The following is a 13,136-nucleotide window of genomic DNA, read 5'->3' on the forward strand; positions in this document are numbered from 1 at the left end:
AAGTTTAGGAATTAGCAGTGCATAGAATTCAAAATAAATGAAAAGATGTACAACTTACTCATTATCAGATAATTGTAAGTTAAAGTGAGACACAAACTCACATTCTTCAGACTGACAGATTAAAAATCTGATAATTCTATAAACTGCCGGTATAAATGCATATTGCTGTGACAACTTCATGAGAAAGTCTTTTATGCATCAAGGGGACATGATCATGAATGATCCCAGCAGTGTTGGAATAGACAAACATTGTAATCTACTTCAGTATCATCAACAAAAGTGATACCTGACCTGTGCGGATAATATTACAGAAAACTATTCAAGAATGAAAATAAGTAAAAACTACATTTGTAAGTGTGGATGAATTTCGCAAATAATTTTTTAAAGAAAAGAGCATGGCAGAAAGACATATATAATATGTTACCAGAAATACTTTGATAGTCTGCTGATAATGTATAAATTCTGGTCAAAAGAATACACACTAACTAAATGCAAACTAGCGAATAGCTGTGGGGATCAGGATAGAGAGAAAGATGAATGTACACAGAGGAATTTCATCTTGTTTCTAATTTTCTATTTTTTAAAAGGCTTAATGTAAATAATGGTAGAAAGTTAATAAAATATGTCAATTGGGGATTAATCGTTTTTTTTTTTAAATAATATCTATGTATCTATATCTATGCACGTAAATAATTCTTGTCTTCCCTTTCACCTTGGTGTCTTTATATGCTGTTCCTCAAAATACTTGTTAAAACACTATTATTTTAAAAGTGATTGTGTGCTCACACTGCCCCAGGTCTCATGCTGCTCGTGCTATGTGCATTTTCTCGTTTTGTCATCACGAGGGACTTACTATCATTATCCCTTATGACAGATGAGGAAAATGAGGTGATATAACCTTCCCCAATCACAGTGCTATGCCTGAAACTCTAGGCACTGAGACTCTAGGGCATATTAACAGCACAACTTGGAAAATACTGAAACTACTTGAGTGTGGAACCAAAATATTTATCACATAAGGTCACCTTACTTTGTCATTGGTGAAAAAGAAACAAATGCTGTGAATGATTGGCATGGTAGGGCTCCAGTAGGAAGACTTAGGTGTGTTCAAGTGTAGAGAGAAAAATACAGAGGCAAAGCCTTGAGGATCCCCAGGCAAACTCATTTTTCTGATCCCCTTATATCCCATGACTTCCACAAATTTCCTATAATCTCATTTCCAAACCCTAGATTTCTTCCTCTGCATGTGAAGCTTTTCTTCACATATACTAAAGGCCAGGATTTGAAGAGCAAGGAAATTATTGTTGACCAAATCATGCAGTTCCTTGTCTCATGTAAATGAAGTAGTTATACCTTTAACTCTTAAATCCATTAATCTGAGAAATATTACCTCTCCAGAAATTAAGATAAGATGTCAGCAAATAAGTATCAAAAAAACTCAGTTTCCATCTTTGATATAAGAACTGGAGGGGGTGCCTGGGTGGCTCAGTTGGTTAAGCGTCTGACTTCGGCTCAGGTCATGATCTTGCAGTCCGTGAGTTCGAGCCCTGCGTCAGACTCTGTGCTGACAGCTCAGAGCCTGGAGCCTGCTTCAGATTCTGTGTCTCCCTCTTTCTCTGCCCCTCCCCCATTCACACTCTGTGTCTCTCTCTCTCTCAAAAATAAATAAACATTAAAAAATTAGTAAACAAAAGAAAAAAACAGGAGGTCAAGTATGTAAGCAATATAGTTAATTTTACTTTATATTTTAGGTGGCCACATCATTCATTTCCGTCATTTGCCTTTTGTTAATAGTAATTGGCATTTTGGCCAGGTAACATTGAAATTGTTCAACCACTGTGAATAGCAGACCCAAAACACAAAATCTGATATGTTCGGAGGAATAATCTCAACAATCCACCTAGATTATAAATGTACCAAATTTGAGAAGAGAGAGAGGAGTTTTAATTACTTCTTTACTAATTTATAAGGGCCAGGGGACATTTTGTGTTTTCTTGGAAACTGAAGCTTCCAGTACCTACCACACGGTTCCCCTAAGCCTCAGGGTCTACCCAAGGCTCTTCCACTGGCCACTCTTGGCACTTTCACATACTCTTCAACTTGAGACAGGTAGAAACTCAGTGATGATTTTGCAAACAAGAACTTAGCTCAGAATATACTGTACCTCACAACACCCAGCTCTGGCCCCTCGTTTCTCTCTTTCTGAACCAGCCTGTCCCAAGGACACACAGTTGCTCAGTATGGGGATTCTCTTTGTGTTAGTGACTACTGTGATATTTCAGGGCCATGTGACTCTATGGCTGTGTCTAATTTACATAGGGATTATAATAGCCAGAAGCTGCTCTTGATAACCAGCTTTATCAGTAGGAAAGGCTAACATTTTGATCTCCATTTGCTTGTCACCTATATACTTAAAAATAAACTCCAATTGGTTCTAAACTCAGAAGGAGAAAGGGGGTAACTTGTTTACCCCCTAATATTTTGATCTAGTGTCCTGGGGGAGGTACATGAGAGCAGGCATGAGGGAAAGGAGGAATAGCGTAAAAGCAGAAGGAAGTCCTGCACTAAGCTCTGGAGAGGCTGTGGGTGGGAATGAAACAAGAAAAAATTAAAGAGGAAAATCCATGTTATTTTACAATGGCTTATTGAAGGAAATAATAGTAACAGAAAAATCAATAAAGCACATGATGCAGAATAAAAAGCAATGAAGTCTGGGGTAAAGGCAGGCACTATTATGTTCAACAGAAGGAATCATGGGACTAATAACAATTATGTACTTTTTATTATAAAAACAAATAAAATGTTTCCAATTGAAGTCACTGATCCCAATAACTGAGAGCTTGAGAATCATAATAAGCATTCAGTCTTTTTTTTGAAAGTCAGTTCAATGCTTACAGTATATTATCAATATAAGCAAAGTGATATCTTCTGGGAAAAGAAGTCACTCTAGAATTATAATACCAATTATATCTTTGAAAACATGTAGGCAGTGTTCTGTCAGGAGCATTTCTGAAAGAAGTATTTTTATTTTATTTCTGGAGAGTCAAATCAGGACATTGGACAGAGCTCTTTTTTTTTTTTTTTTTTTTTTTTTTTTTTTTTTTTTAAATTCCCCACCTGAGGGCTAAAAGGGAGGAACATACTTAAAGAACTTCATCAACAGTATCAGTCTGGTAGGAAAATACAAAGCCATTCTTTGTGCAATAGTACAAATCTTAGCTCATTCCTCCTTCACCAAACCTGTAGTTTTTAGCATTCGTGGAAGGCCACTAAAAAGAAGCTATGGTTATGTTGCTTTTTGCCAGTCACTCTTGGCTAAGGTTACTTTTTTTTTTTTTTTTAATGTCTTGGGAAAATTGTACATTTCTTGGGACAGAACATTGTCCCTACTGCACTTTTTAGCCTCCAGTCTGTCTGTTCATATCTCTTAATTGACCTGAATTCCCTATTTATATTGAACACAATAAACCTCTCTTCTTCTTTGGTTCTGTGACAACAGTTTATGCCTTGGGTATCTTTCTTCAGACAAGACAAACCTTCAATGAAAGCAGTAAATTGTCCTACTTTGGTTTTTCAGGTTGAAAGTTGTACCTCTGTACCTATTGTGTCTGAGCACAATGTACTGTAAGAATTGTAAACCCTTTGTTATTTGTCCATGAGTAGGAATCAAAGTCTTAGGAGATGTGTGTGGGGGAGGTTGGTCTGTAGAATGGGTGTAATTTTGTGGAGATTACAATGAAGATCATGGCATTGGAGGCAATGGAGCCTGGCAGCATCAAAGGAGGGAGTTGAAGAGATGCTAAGAGGAGGGGAAGGGACACTCGGGAATTATTTCTGCTTCTTATATCCTCTCCCTGACATGATCCTTTCATTTTTTTCTTCCTGGTGGATTCTTACTCATTCTTCAAGGCCCAGCTTAAATATTATCTCTTTTATAGAGTTTTATTTCTTGCTTCTTTCTCCTCTGCTTTTCTGCCTCCCCACCCCCCCAACCCCTTCGTTCTCTTTCCCTACCCCGGTAGTGGTAGCACCTCTATCTTCTGGGCTGTGTAGTCATGTTCACACATCCTTCTGATCTATAGCTCACACTGAGTTAAAGGATTTGGGGCACCATTCTGTTATTCTGTCAGAGTATGAGAGCCTTGAAAGCAGAGATCATGCATTCTTCTCTTAGTATTCTTAGAGATTATTAGGAACCCAGTAATATGCAATACAGGTAGGAGCAATTAAACTGATGAATGAATATATGAACAAATGAACAATATTTTGCCTTGGGTCATCTGTGTCGTTACTTCTTTCTGATTAGATGGTGCAGCAAGTAACTCCTCAGAGTGATTTCCAGGCAACTTTCCCACTTGCCCAAACCGAAACCTTAGGAATCATTTTATGCCTCTGTCCCACCTCATATCCCCCTGTTGATCCCATTCCCCTTTCCCTCACACCAGTGGCTTCCATGCTAACTTTTCTTTCCTCCTGGTATCCTACCTGGCACCATCACTGTGCTTGTCTGTAGATCATTCCAGCTCCTTCCCACCACCACCATTCAAACGGCAACGGACGTGTTTACAGAGATAACTTTAGAATGCACTTGCTAACTGTTAGAGGCACATGATATATGACAAAAAGTTAAAATTATCTGAGATGTTAAGGATGTTAATATAATAAATTGGAAAGAGATGTGCATGCAGGCCCCTTATCGTTCATGATAACAGCAGAAACTCAAAAGCAGACTCCCCTGTGTAACTGAGGAGAACATTTTACAAGATTAAAACGTTCCAAGCACTGTCGGCTTTGACAGTGGCATTAAACAATTTCCCACAAGGAGTGGGAATAAAACCAGATCTAATAACCAGGACCCATACGTGGCTGCATGATGAGAAGACAAAAGATGAAACCATTGCAAAAAGATGGCCCTAACATTCAGTGATGCCAAGTGATTCACAAAATCCTGCCTGGGTGTAAATTTCTTCCTGACACTTGAACAACACAAATATCTCATTTTAACTGGTTTTAGCTTATGTCTCCCTCTGGCTTTTCTGTTTCTATTTCTTACTGGAAGCAAATAACGTATTATTGACTCTTGATAATATGTGACAGTTTTAACTTGAGCTCCTGAAGCTGAGTCCTGGGAACTGGTGGGTAAGGCAACATTTCTTTCCACATTCTCCTGTGAAGGCATTCTTGGTATTTCTCTCATTTCCTATGTCTTAGAGCTCAGTAAGGTGCTGAATTTCAGTAGAGATACAAATGTGCTTGCAAACTTGGCAGTGATCAATCCTGATATTTTCTGTAAGGGGAAAATTGGAGTTGTTTTTGCAGAACAGACTTCTCCAGAAGAATTCAACTTGTAGAACCTCTGGTGGGTAATCTAATTAGGTTTAGAAGATTGCGTGAAGCTCATTTGGAAAGAACGAAAGGAGCACAGAGGCCTGAAGGCAGCTGCCTTTTATTTTCTTATAATACACTTTATTTCAAAAATATCTTAAGCCAGTGCCAGCTCCTGAGACTACATCAGTATTTTTGACATATAAATGGAAACAGTATAAATCACTGATTTGATACTGTTAAAAGACAAAATTCACCTGAGTAAATTTAAAGATCAAATTGGCCTTGTTCAATGATTGATGAATTGGGCAACATCCCATCTAGTAAATAGAAAGGGGTGCTGAACAAAATAGGGGAGTTAGTTATATATAGACAGGGTTGGGGATCAGGAAAGAGCAGGTTACCTCATCCTTCTTTGGGAGATCATTGGGGTATGTCAGGTAGATTACCTCACAAGTGCTGGCCATGAAATTTCAGATTTACTGGAACTCCTTGGAGGTGTTGTAACTTCAGTTAGGTTAGGTAGTAAGACCTGGTTTACTGAGGTGGGGCTCAGTACTAGTGACACCTTTTTGGGCCTGTTGTCTCTTTTTTAACAATGCATTCTCAATAAGTTTTCCTAACAATAAGTTACGTGGTATCATATTTTCTTCCATATTGAACAATTCTAGCTTAGTCTCTTTCCATGTTTGATAATCCTTCTTGCCAATATATCTGGTCTTTTAAATATCAATTTATGTTTCTCAAGAACTGGAAGACATGATACTCATCAAATGGTAGGTCGAATGGAAACTGTGATGTCCAGACTCTAATAATTACACTTTGGGCTCCTCACGGAGAAATCCCTAATTCCAAAGCATAGAAGAAGGAATGAGAACCTTTTTTGGTCTATCTCCTATAATAATGGATTTTCTGGATATCATGAAACAACACTTAAATACACCATTGGGAAGTGGAGAATTTGAACAGTGTAGAGTAGATGACAGAGGAGCATCATTTTTACTTTGTTGGATTAATCCAATTTAGTGTGGTAGTAATAACTCTCAACAGAGAAACAAAGTAGCAAAACATTGTAATCTAAAGAATTATTCTAAAAGGCTTACATATGCAAAACCTATTGTGAATATGCATGTATGATGCTTGGACAGAATGCCAAAATTTGACTTTTCTTTTTTTTTTTCTTTTTTGAAATTGCTTTATTAAAAATATTCATCAAAATGTTCTCTTTGCTCAAAGAAATTGAAACTGTGATTTCAGAAGAAAATATCTTACCTGGCACATTAAATATGCAACTAGGAGAAAGACAGATATACTATTGCCTCCTCAGTAACAGGGCATCTCAATTTTACCCTTGCAGCTGGAGGGTAGAGCTAGAGTCCAGAGGAAATTTTGCTGTTGTTGAACTTTACTAATAATATTACCTGATTCTGATCCACCTGGAGCAGATCTAGAAAGCACCGTAGCTACCTGTGGCTATGCTTGATTTGATCTTACTCTGTATGGGTGAATTTAATCAATACTCTTCCCTCTCTCCCCAGAGGTGCCAGTCCTCTAAAATGGAGGGAGGAGACAAAGCTCTGGATATACACAAATGATTTGGGAAAGCCAGAGTTTTCTAAAACCAAAGGAAAGAGTAATTATTTTCAGGTTTACCAGAAGACGTGTCTTTTGTTAACTAATTTATGTAATTAGGGAAGGGATCAGAGAGGGATACAACAGGCTTGTAATTTAAATAGCTTCAAATCCTTGTGCCATGGAGGGTGATACCATGAACCAAGCCTAAGAGTGACAGCTGCTTTATAATACCCTTCCCTCCAAACCTAAAGATAGTGAGTGTGAGAATCACAGGTCCAGAGATATTCTAGTCCACCACAGCTGATAAGCTCAGATGTCCCTCCAAGAAAGATCACTTTCCAGAGGGATGACCAAGACCCGGTGGCACCTACTTGCAGAGGTTGGTAAGGACCAGGTGTTCACAGCCCATCTCCTCCTCCATAAACAATGCAGGATGTTTTATGCTAGCAGCAGAGTAATGACGCTAAGAGACTGAATGATTAAATGCCAGTCTGCCAGCCAGAGTACATTTGTTTTCTGCTTGAAAAAGCCACTTTCATTTTGTATGACAGCTTTCTTAACTGCAACATAGCTCAGAAAATGACAGAGAGCAAATGAGAATAAGTGATTGTAAACTGGCAAACAACTATTTGCTACTATTTGAACTACCATTAAACCGTTCATTCAATTTCTAGTCAGAAGCCATCACTCAGCTGTGGAACCAGAATGTAAGCATTATTTATTTGGTGGTATTACAATGCCATCTAATCTTGGGGAAAATCTTTTAGACAAAAATCAGAATATCCAAAAATTGCTTCGGCATTCAGTGGCAAAATATAATGCTTAGGCATGGCTTCTTTTCTGTATTCTTTTTCTCATTGTTATTACTGAAATACTTGAATTCTATTCTCATTCCAATGTTATACCCTCGATAATATGCTTTTTCTTACTAGCAGTCTATTCTGGCTAGGTATTGTTAGCACTGGGCAGAGTTGCAATTTTATAAGCTGTTCATGGGCAACATGTGGCTTCCACCATTAATTTTCTTTGGGAATGTGTTCTTTCACAGCTTCCACATTCCCTAAGACAGAGTTGCTTTGCCTTAAAGAACTAGGAATTACAAAAATAATGAGGTCAAAGGTACTCTGCATATTTGATCTTATTTAAACTTAACAACCTTATTGTTATAGATGGTTTCCTCTGTTACAGACAAGGAAGTTAAGGTTTATCTAAATTAAGTGATTTCTGAAGAGTTAGAATTTGGCCTCAAGTCTGAGAGACCATAAACCTACCCTACCACACTGCTTCTCAAAGGAATCTCTTAGTGTTAAGGCCTTATTACACAGAAAAGGAGGAAATTTAAATATTCAGAGGGAGTCATTTAGTATTTGTTGTGAATTTGAAGTAAGGGGAAAATAATTTTTAGGCAAATATTCCAGAGTTAGTTTCATATGAGAGTGGTTTTTTCCCTTGTGAATAATGGAAGAGTATGTCCTTAGTCCAAGGATATGGAACACACTGAAAGCACCTTTTAGAATATCTTCTAAGACCTTTCTAGGATCTGGAATCCTAGGTGTTTCTGCTTGTTTGTTTGCTTCCTTATTTGTTTTCTTGTCTTTAATGTTAACTATTTTACCCTAGCTTTTTGTTCTCTAAAAGTGTATTTGGTATTTGATAACAAATCAAATTAATCTGGAGTCAAGTGTAGTGTTAACGAGTAGATCAAGTTATCCACTATCATTTTGTGTATGAAAAGAATTGATCATATATTACATGGATGTGAATTAGTGTACCTCATAAAATGAAATGTTAGAGAATTTATAACACTGTCATGATGGTTTTCCAAGGGTGTTAGAAGAAAAGAAGGTTTCTGGAGATATTTTGGTAAAATGTAGGAAGACCTGTAAAGTTTCCTATGTTCTAGAACAACAATTCCACTTCTAGAAAGTTGTGCTAAAGAAATAAAGATGTATGCTAAGATTTTTTTTTTTCTAGGACACTCATGAATGCATTATTTAAAAGATAAAATGTAAGAGTATATCTAACATGGGGAATTAGTGATATTACTATACAAGTGTAAGAGAGAACACTGTGCCTTCATTTAAAACAATATTATAGAATAACATGTAGTACTTTAATAATTGAACATAAATATTGATGAATTTAAATATATTAGAAAATGTTTTATGATATAAATATTATTCTTTATATATGTGATGTATGTATATATTGTATGTACCCCAAAAGGTAACCATGGTTTTTAATTTTTTTGTGTGTTTTGTCTTCAGATTTCCCATAGCATATAGTATTAATTTTGTAATGAGAATATTTAAGCACCTCTGAAAAGTGTTTTAGTCTATACTCATACATTATAGAAGGTTAATCACTTGGTTTAACTAACTGAATTTCAACATAGTACCTTTCAAAAATGCAGCCTTCACAGACTACGGAAACTATTTGCAAAAGACACATGTGATAAAGGATTGTGCAAAGAATTCTTAAAACTCAAAAATAAGAAAATGAACAACCCAATTAAAAATGGACAAAAGACCTAATCAGACGCCTCACCAGAAATACAGATTGATGGCAAGTTACCATGTGAAAATGTGTTCAGGATCATGTGTCATTAGAGAATTGCAACTTTAAAACAACTTTGACGTATCACTAAACACCTATTATAGCCAAAATTTAAAACACTGACAACACCAAATGCTGATAAGAATGTGGAGCAACAGGAACTCTCATTATCTTCTGGTAGGAAGACAAAATGAAATAAATAATTCACTTTGGAAGGCAGTTTGGCAGCTTTTTTTTTTTTTTTTATTAAACTAAACATCATTACCATGCAATCTAGCAATTCTTGTTCTTGGTATTTATCTCAGTGAACTGAACATTATTTTCACACAAAAACCTGCATATAGATGTTTGTATAGCAGCTTTATTCATAATTGCCCAAACTTGGAAAGAAACAAGATGTCTTCTGATAAGTGAATGGCTAAACAAAATGTAGTATGTCCAAGCAATTCAGCACTAAAAATAAATGAGCTGTCAAGCCATGAAAAGACATGGAGGAACTGCATATTACTAAGTGAAAGAAGCCAATCTGAAAAGCCTACGTAGTGTGTGACTTCACCTGTGTGATATTCTGGGGAAAGGTACAGTGGATACAGTTAAAAGATTAGTCGTTGCCAGGGGTTAGAAGAGAAAAGATCAGATGAATAGGCAGAGCACGTGGGGATTTTTAAGATCATGAAATAATTCTGTATGACACTACCATGTTGGATGCACATCATTGTACATTTATCAAAACCCACAGGATTTATCAAAACCTACAACACCAAGAATGAATTCTAATGTCAGCTATGACTTTGGGTTATAATGATTTGTCATTGTAGGTTTGATTATAACAAATGTACCATTGTCGTGTTGATAATGGGGGATGTTGTGCATGTGTAAGGACAGGGGTACATGAGAACTCACTGTACTTCCTGCTCAGTTTTACCATGAACCTAAAAATGTTCTAAAAATGAATTTATTGATATAAAAAATACACCCTTAAACTTTCTATCTGTAGGAACTCAAAATCGAAAGGAAAGGAAAGGAAATACTGTCAATCCTCTGGAGAGTTAGCTAAATGAATCTCTGAAAAATCTCTAGATGGGCTTGGAGGGAATTCGGAGTTTAAAGCAGAGATTGGTAAACATGTCCTGTTAAGGGCCACACAGTAAATATTTCTGGCTTTCCCTGACATATGATTTCTGATACAACTGCTCAACTTATAGTGTGGAAACAGCCCTTAGGCAATATGTAAAGGGGCAGATGTGGCTGTGTTCTCATAAAACCTTATTTGCCAAAACAGATTGTTTGCTAACCTTTGATTTAAAGTAAAAGATGGCAGTGTTGTGTGGCAAGTCCAAGGTGAGTGTGTACAAAAGCTTTCAAGGGAGAGAGAGGAGCTCTGCTAAATGTTGGGTTGTTGAGAGCTGGGAGAAAAGATGACAAAGGCAGTTCTGTCTGGCATGAAAATAGAATAGCACTTCTCTAGAGTTCCTTGGGTCTCCAAACAATTCTCTTAGGTTCTAGGAAATCGCAAAGAAGAATTAGTTCTCCCAAGTAGTACCTGCAGAAGTACTATTTGTTTTCTGGGAACTAGCTGATCATTCAAAGAAAAAAATATTGTTGAAAATTTGTAAAAGGTAGCAAAACTATTTGTTTAGTCTCTCATAGTCTTCTCAGAAGGCAACATGGAATGAGAATAATAAAGAAAATGCCTACTGAATCACTAACTTCCCAGACTTCAGGTACCTCAGTTTCTTTCACAGGAAGAAAGTTTGTAAGTAGACTCTACTATCTGTCTTGAGAAATCATTACCTAAATCAAAGCATTTCCTTTCACTGGGGAGTTGCAGGAGATGGGCCAGAATCAGGCTGAAGTAAAAGAAGAACATACTTAAAAGTAAGATGCATTATGTGGCAGAATTATATAAGCTTTGCTCTTACTGGATTGAAATTGACGTAGTGGTCCCTTTCCAATTCATATTTCCTAACTCCTTACAATTATTTGAAGATGATCTGATAGAAAATCTCTTTCACTGTATCATTACATTGGAATGAGGTTTTTTTAAACCTCAATAATGTGCAGTTAAACAAGTTGGGGAAGAATTCAGCTTGTACACAAGCAAGTTAACCTTTGCATTCCTTCAAAAGTGGACATGAAAATGAAGTGCATTCTCCATTATGTTTTCAAAGTTTATTTTTTCCAGTTTTCTTAAAAAAAAAAAAAAAACAAGATATAAACTTCAAAAGATAATCATTGGAGGGGATCCTGGGAAGATGGCGGCATAGGAGGACGCTGGGCTCACCGCGCGTCCTGCTGATCACTTAGATTCCACCCACACCTGCCTAAATAACCCAGAAAACCGCCAGAAGACTAGCAGAACAGAGTCTCCGGAGCCAAGCGCAGATGAGAGGCCCACGGAAGAGGGTAGGGAGGGTGGAGAGGTGGTGTGCGCTCCACGGACTGGCGGGAGGGACCGGGTCCGGAGGGGCGGCCCGCCGGCCAAGCAGAGCCCCCGAGTCTGGCTGGCAAAAGCGGAGGGGCCTGATGGAATGTGTTCTGACAGCAAGCGGGACTTGACATCTGGAAAGTTATAAGCTAACAGCTCTGCTCGGAGAATGAGAGGGCTGGAGGACAACGGGAGGGAGAGTTGTTGAGCCCCGGACGACAGACTCACCTTGCCGGGGAACAAAGGCACTCGCCAGCACCATCTCCCTCGCCCATCCCCCAGCCAAAATCCCAAAGGGAACCGGTTCCTGCCAGGGAACTTGCTTGCACCGCGCAAACACCCAAAGCTGTGCTTCTGCGGATCCATCCCTTGGGTGGGTCTGACTCCCTCCCGGTGTGGGAGGGCCCCTCCCTAAGCAGATCTCCGAAGGAAAAGCAAGCTGAGCCTGCCCCTCCCACCCCTGTGCACCTTGCTGATCCATCCCAGCTAATATGCCAGATCCCCAGCACCACAAGCCTGACAGTGTGCAAGTAGCCCAGACGGGCCATGCCACCCCACAGTGAATCCCGCCCCTAGGAGAGGCGAAGAGAAGGCACACACCAGTCTGACTGTGGCCCCAGCAGTGGGCTGGGGCAGACATCAGGTCTGAGCGGCCCCGCCCACCAATGCAAGTTATTCAAGACAGCACAGGGGAAGTGCCCCGCAGTCCTGCACCACTCCAGGGACTATCTAAAATGAGGAAACGGAAGAATTCCCCTCAGAAAAACGTCCAGGAAATAACAACAGCCAACGAACTGATCAAAAATGATTTAAACAATATAACAGAAAGTGAATTTAGAATAATAGTCATAAAATTAATCGCTGGGCTTGAAAACAGTATAAAGGACAGCAGAGAATCTCTTGCTACAGAGATCAAGGGACTAAGGAACAGCCAGGAGGAGCTAAAAAGAAGCTGAGAAAAAGAGAGATAAAAAAATCCAGGAGTATGAGGGGAAAATTAGAGAACTAAGTGATGCACTAAAGAGAAATAATATATGCAAAATTGGTATTCCAGAGGAGGAAGAGAGAGGGAAAGGTGCTGAAGGTGTACTTGAAAAAATAATAACTGAGAACTTCCTGGATCTGGGGAAGGAAAAAGGCATTGAAATCCAAGAGGCACAGAGAACTCCCTTCAGACGTAACTTGAATCGATCTTCTGCATGACATATCATAGTGAAACTGGCAAAATACAAGGATAAAGAGAAAATTCTGA

This window comes from Panthera onca, chromosome D3, assembly GCF_046562875.1.
Source record: "Panthera onca isolate mPanOnc1 chromosome D3, mPanOnc1 haplotype 2, whole genome shotgun sequence".
NCBI classification, from domain to species: domain Eukaryota; kingdom Metazoa; phylum Chordata; class Mammalia; order Carnivora; family Felidae; genus Panthera; species Panthera onca.